This window comes from Rhamphochromis longiceps, linkage group LG12 (assembly GCF_057381845.1).
Source record: "Rhamphochromis longiceps isolate RC_006_pf linkage group LG12, R_longiceps_female_GT1.1, whole genome shotgun sequence".
Classification (NCBI taxonomy): Eukaryota; Metazoa; Chordata; class Actinopteri; order Cichliformes; family Cichlidae; genus Rhamphochromis; species Rhamphochromis longiceps.
This window is the reverse complement of record NC_140568.1, coordinates 14,507,436-14,514,208: the sequence shown is the minus strand read 5'-3', so window position 1 is coordinate 14,514,208 and position 6,773 is coordinate 14,507,436. Positions and strand designations below refer to the sequence as shown.

General features: G+C 42.0%; 1 long non-coding RNA gene across 1 annotated transcript; it reads right to left on the bottom strand.

Annotated features, from left to right (window-relative positions):
- Positions 1–781: 781 nt before the first annotated feature.
- LOC146657067 (uncharacterized) lies at positions 782–3,628 on the bottom strand. The gene is made up of 2 exons (XR_014914012.1): positions 3,487–3,628; positions 782–3,456 (listed from the first exon to the last, which is right to left on the bottom strand). It is a non-coding gene; the product is annotated as an uncharacterized LOC146657067 (long non-coding RNA).
- Positions 3,629–6,773: the final 3,145 nt, after the last annotated feature.

The window sequence follows — 6,773 nt, the reverse complement described above, 5'->3', positions numbered from 1 at the left end:
AGACATGTGCCTGACCCTCTGGTAGCATCTCTCCCGTCCGGACGTTCTAATGCTCTTATTGTTGAATTGTATGGAAATAAATGATTGTTGATTGAGCATTGATACACCGAGTATTGTCCTTCCTTCAGCCCAAAGATTCAAAGAACTGCGTGTTTTCAACAACTTGGTGCCGTGACCCGGATCTTTGGTGTGCTGAGGAGGTGTAGATTTGACCTTTGGTGAGATCGTGAGGCGAGGTGAACAGAGGACCGGTCCAAAAATAAAAAGGTAAGCACAGCCTGTTGTATTATAAATACCAAATGTGCATATTGGGCTTTCCAAATTAATCTGTTCACTGAGTCACATGTATTTTCACTGTAAATTTGTCGGTGTCTGGTTTTTGGCGCAAGATACTAACAACATAAGTTGAGGCTGAATTCCAGTGTGTTAAATAAACTGCTTCTACCGAGAAACTAATAAGACACTACGTTGAGCTAGTTGCAGTGAACTGCTTCTACCGAGAAACTAATAAGATATTACGTTGAGCTAGTTGCAGCCACTTTACCTTCCACATTTAATTTTGTCTAATACTGGCTTCTGTAGCAATAATACGTTAGAATTTCTTCTGAAGACGCGGCCATTAGTTCAGTACATTGAAGTTGAGGTTTGTTTATTTTGTTTATGGTGTCAGTGATGTCCTGGCTTTTGCCGGCTATGAAATAGAAGTTGATTTAAGGACAAGCAGATACTGGCTTCACGGTGCAGTTGGACGCTGGCAACGCGAGAGCGAAACACGTCCGTAGGTTTGGTTTATGATACGGCGTGTTCCGGTGGTGCGGCCGTGAAGTGCAGTAGTGGTTGGTGCTAATTTTAGTACATTTGATAGAGGTTTTGACGGTGGTTTGTGGCGTCAGTCGAGTATAAAGGGCTGCGGTCATAATACAAAGTAAAAATTTAAGTAAATAGCAACACCTGGTTTATGATGTCAGGTATAACTTCGGGGATGCAAGCATCACTTTTATGATGCGACTTTGCCCCGTGGTGGCGGTCATAAGCGCAGAGAAAAGGGTATTTTGGTCTATGGTGCAGTGTGCTTTAAGAAGATCTAATAGTTGAGCTCAGAGGTTTCTGTGTAAAATTCCCGCTGAGGAAAAGTGTTGTGTGTGAGTGTCAAAGCGCGCTCTGGGTGAGAGAGTGTGTGTGAAGCTGCGAGGCGCGCTCTGGGTGCTGTCTTGTGGGTGAAGCGCGCACTGAGTGAGAGTGTGACTGAGGCGCGCTCTGAGTGTGTTTTGTGTGGAGTGTGAAGCGTGAACACAGTGACAGTGACGGTTAATGTGTTTGATTAGGAGGACATTAGAGCAAATACACATTTTAGGATCAAAGGTTGATGCCTAGTGTACCTGTGGAACATTTGCCCTAGGAGTGGCGACCCTCCTGTCCGTGGACGCGTGGCCAGGACCGGCGGCGTCCGGGTGCCGAGGTGGTGACTTGGGGAGGTGAGGGCCCCCGCATAGCTACGGATATAACACTGGAACGGCCGTGTAATCACGGGTTCACATTTATTCCGGACTAGAACAAGACACATTTTGCGAACAAACGTTGAGTCTAGATTAGTAAAGAAATATAAAAAGGTTGAATTCCTCGTTTCAGTGGTTGAAATTGTTGTGTGCCTGTCCCCTGACGAGTGTGAAATTAAAATAAAGAGGGAATTTGGAGCCACATAGAGATAGACGGGCATAATTGGGTGTATTACTCTGTGGTGTAATAAAAATAAAAAGGAGAGATAGTAAGAGGTGTGCAGTGGAGAATTATGGAGGAGTACAGAGAGGAATGTGTTGGGAGACTGGCGTACAGTTTACGCTGTCAAGGTAGGCGGGTTGCCTGCTTATCTGTTTAACAGTGATGAAAATGAAATTAAATAAATCTCTTAGTGTGTTAATACAGGAAGCTGCGGACCTGGACCAACTGCCCCCACAAGCACAGCGGCCGAAGCAAAATTATAGGTAATGGGAACCACACCCAGCACGAATCAGCAGCTGTGAAAAAGACAGCAGCAAGGAGAGAATTAGAGGAGAAATTAAGAGAAGTTTTAACACATAAAATTGGGGCCAACGGACTTGTGGAGGTTGGGAAGGCGTCCGGAGCATCACAACAAAAAGGTGAAACAAAAACACACACAAGCAGAGAAATCTGAGAGAAAGGCTCCTTTTAAGGTAACGCCTAGTTTGAGAAAAGATAAAATTAACCTGCTTTTATACAAATGCACATACACGCAATGAAGAAACAGCTTACACTCATGAACACGTGAAGATTTTCCAGCAAGGTTAAAGAAAAATTAACATACTTAAATGATGAAGTCTATACATTACTGACAAAGAAACCCTCTGGGTTGCAGGACAACAATTTAACTAAAAAAAAAAAAAAAAAAAAAGGAACACTGGTCTAACCAACCAGGCAAGACGCAACAAATTTAGTGGTTAAAAGAGTCAAATTGTGACATGTTTTCTGTTGATTGATTAATAAAAGTGATTACTGAATGAAAGAAAGTTCCTTTTTTGGGCTTTTAAACATGATCTTAAGAATTTTAACAGGTGCATGTTGTCCTGTCAACTTGGTGGGTTAGGAGTTGATTATATCGGGAGAGAAAAAACAAAAAAAGGGGGAGAGAAGGCTGACACAGGGCCTGGCCCCATTGCCTCCCCTCTGAATAACACAGCCAACACAACAACATTTTCCTGTTCGTTTGTTTTTGTTTGTTTTTGTTTTGTTTTGTTTTTGTTTTTTCTATACATATTTAATTACAGGCTGCTTTGCCGGCCCTGAAAGCCGAGGCTGACTGGACTCCTGCTCTCCCCCATACGTGACACTGACCAAATGCTGCAACAGCTGGACCCACAACAACGACCTGAGAATGTCAACAGACCTGCAGGAATGTGATCTCATACAGCCGAGACGGAGAGCACTAAACCTAAGGCCCGTTTCACTACACGGGGGAAAATTCCCAGACTGCGTCAGCTGACAGAGCTGTGACGAGACGCCCGCCAAGCCCGAATGACAAGTAAGGCCGAGCGAAAGAATGCTGACCTTGATAACTTTGCATTCACACTGTGCAGGACAGTGATGGACCAACACGGATGATCGGGTGGCGAAAAAGGGCGTGACCGAGACAAGAGGAGTAACTGAGGACAGAAGGCACCTCAGAATGGACAAAAACACAGAAGAAGATGCAGGTTTTACCTGCGGTGAACATCGACACTGGAGAAAGGACCGCCCCAATTGGGGTCAGAACCAGGACGGACTGAATTTTGAGCAGCAGCAGCAGCAATGGTCGCAAACAAACTGAAAAAGGAGGGGAGCAGGACCCCAGGGCACGCTTCAGGCCGTGGTTTACCCAGAACACCAGAACAGGAAAGTGATGAACACAAACACCCACACAAACACACACATCTACATGCACTGACTCAGAATGAAGAGAAACTACACACACACACACACACATACACACACACACACACACACACACACACACACACACACGCTGATGCAATGAAGAATGCTTTGCTTATGCTGATATGCAAAATGCTGCACACAAACATCCCAATGCATAATTTTTATGAGGAGCCATTGATTACCATTAAATACTTAGAATGTGTTATATGTCACCTAGAAGGCATTTATGTAGATTTTAGGAATAAGCTCTAAAACGGTTTGGTTATGAAAACAATGTCTGTGCGTGATGTCTGTTTATGGCTCAAGGCCTTGACTGAATTCTTTGCTGTGCTTCACACAGCCCTGATGAGGAACAGTGGCACAGAGTGAAATTGATGAATTAATAGTGTAAGTTTAGGTTGGAGTACGGCATTTTCTGTGATTGAGTTTTAATTCAAGGAGGAACAAAAGGTGTTACGGCACCTGAGGTTCTCATTCCCACACAATATTGTCCCGGCAGGAAGCAAAATGTTCCTGTGAATTTCTGGTTGATTGTTTGGTTTTGGTTTAGCGCTAGCTTGATTTTATCAGTGAGCTTTGGCTTGTGTTCTGTCTCGTAAGCGAGAGAGGGATAGTTTTATGCTTGGACATGTCTGCAACGGGCCCTAGTTTGTGTTATTGTTGTTAGTGTTTTGTTGGTTATGTCTGTTTTCGTTTTTGTTACAGTGCACTGGAGAAAAAAACATCTGAGAGGTGTGATCCACCGGTGGTGATATGTTGATATTTTGTGAGTTTATGATTTAACAATCAGCTCTTTGAACCAGGCCTGAAAGATTGAAATTTAAAGCGCTATAAAATATTATTACTGTAAACAGTTGCAAAGTGTGCTTCTCCATGATTGTAATTGGCTTGGGAGAAATTCACTTATAGGGAACACTGATCTAAAAGGATTGCACCGAGTCAATCCGGCCCAAAAAACAACAAGGAATTGTTTTCCTTTAAAATGATGACGTCATCTTGCTGGTGATGGAGGCTCGAATAGGTTGCGCGGGAGACTCCATTATCAGCAACATCTGGTATGAATGTGTATGGAGGTATGCATGCGAATGGACTGTGATGGACTGTCGACTAAAAGTTTTGACTGACTTGATACTGAGACAATGACTGCACCCACTTTAGGATTAGTAAATGCCAATAAACAATTTATAAACAATTCACCCAGGCGACAAGAGAAGGGTGGATGCTTCGCTTTGTTTTGTTTTTTCAGGAGCAGGAGGATAAGAGAGACTGGAGGAGGAGACTCTAGCTTCACATAAGTATGAACTGCAGACTTAACACTTTGGTTGCTGATTTTGAGTTACTGATGTTTGCATCAAGAAAACTGTGCTATATTAACTGTGTTTTGATTAAGGTATCATGTTATATTATTGGGAATGCCAAATGCTACAGTGGAGAAGACTTTTGATACCACTCATGACTGGAATATGTTATTATTAACCATAGCAGGCCACTGTAAAAAGTCAATTAAATTTTATAGAGGAAAATCGCCAAAATTGAACAATACCTATGAATGACTGGCCACATTCAGAATAGAGATATGCAATAATAAACATTGGTCCACATGATTTAGGTTCTCACTTGAAATAGTAAGTTATTAAATGTAGAATATAATCGACAGGGACATCTGATAGGATGTGGTACTGCAAAAGAACAAGAGCAAAGTAAATAAAGAAAATATTGTGTTTAGTTTGGATAAATTCAAATTAAAATGTACCATTACAAAAAGAATTGGTTAAAACTAATTAAAACTGATATAAAATTGAAAATCTGAAGTCGAAGCTAAATAAAAATAAAAACTGATGAAAATTGCAAAACTATTACAACCCTGGTGCAGAGATTGGCAAATCTGACCAGGAAACGTTATAAAATGGATTGTCAGGATAGTCAGCGTTAAAGCCACTTTTGACAGTCCATACTAGGATGGCATTGGACATCTTCGGGGCAGAAACGGGTTGGTGTGACCAAGGTGTGGTTTGGCTTGTTGTATGTACATTTCAAAATGTTACAGCTCTGGATGGACCAGTTACCAGGGCATGGAAGGATGACAGACTTTATTAAATATGGAGAAGGGAAATGTCCGGGATTGACGATCCTCAGTGATGACAAGGCTGGAGCAACGGTACTCGAGAGAAGAATTTCTGATACTTTCTGAGATATGATGTCACTAACCTTCTCTTTTAATTGTCTAGCTCCAATGAATTGACACATGGGAGTGTGTCAAAAAGGGGGAGTTGACTCCGAACATCAAACAATGGTTTTATGAACATCTTATGACGTTATTTCTGTGTTTAATAATTTAGCTATGGTAAAACTTAAGCGTATAATGTGTTAGACTTAGAAAGGGTTCACTAATTTTTGATTTCTTTTACACACACATAGATTATGATTAGAATAAGTCCTGAACATAATATTTTAAACCAAATTTGAATCATTAGAAGAACAATGGATAACAATATTAGATTATCAAGGCTAGGGAGAGAGGTGTTTTGGTTTTCTGTCTCTTGCAGAGAAAGGAAGAGACACCAGACGGGGACACGGAGATGTGAGGACCCTTCACAGCAGAGACAGATGTAGGGACAGCTGAGACAGCAACGGGGGTCAAGTGTCATGACGTTTTGGGCTCCTGGAGAAGATGGATCCCACAGACACAGCAATAACCATGAAGGGGTTGGCGAAAACCAGGAACACCAGACCAACGAGGTTCGAGAGGCTCTTGGCAAAAAGGGGGACACGCCGGTGAACCCAAAATACACAGATCTTTGTTTGAAATCAGGGCAGAATAATCCCCAGAACTGTGCAATGACTAAAGGGTGGTCTAACCCCGGAGGTCGAAGAAAGAAGCTGAGAATCACCCAACTGGAAGACACTGGTAGCTGCAGCAATAAAAATAAAGGTTAAAAGCTCCTTAGACAGAGGTTCTAGTCTAAGTACATTTGAAAGGTATAAGGGGGCATTAAAATGGGAGTGGAAAACTGGAGCACCAAAATAAAGCTGTGGGAGAACTGGGGAGTGATGGGAGAGTCATCTGTAACTGCTGTTATGGTTGTAAATCTAACTTTGCTTGCATCTGAACTGCGTGAACACAGAGGTCATCCCCCATATGGTCCACCCGTTAAAAGGGGACAGAGGGCCTCAGGATCAAGAAAACCTGGACCTTGCAACGCTGAAGTGCTTGTTATTAGTGATCTCTTTAATGAGAGATCAAAAGAGGGTATTGTGATATTATTCTGTTATTATATGTTACCTTATATATGTAATCAAAGTAGTTGAATTAGAATACTGCTGTAGATCATATTATACCCTTT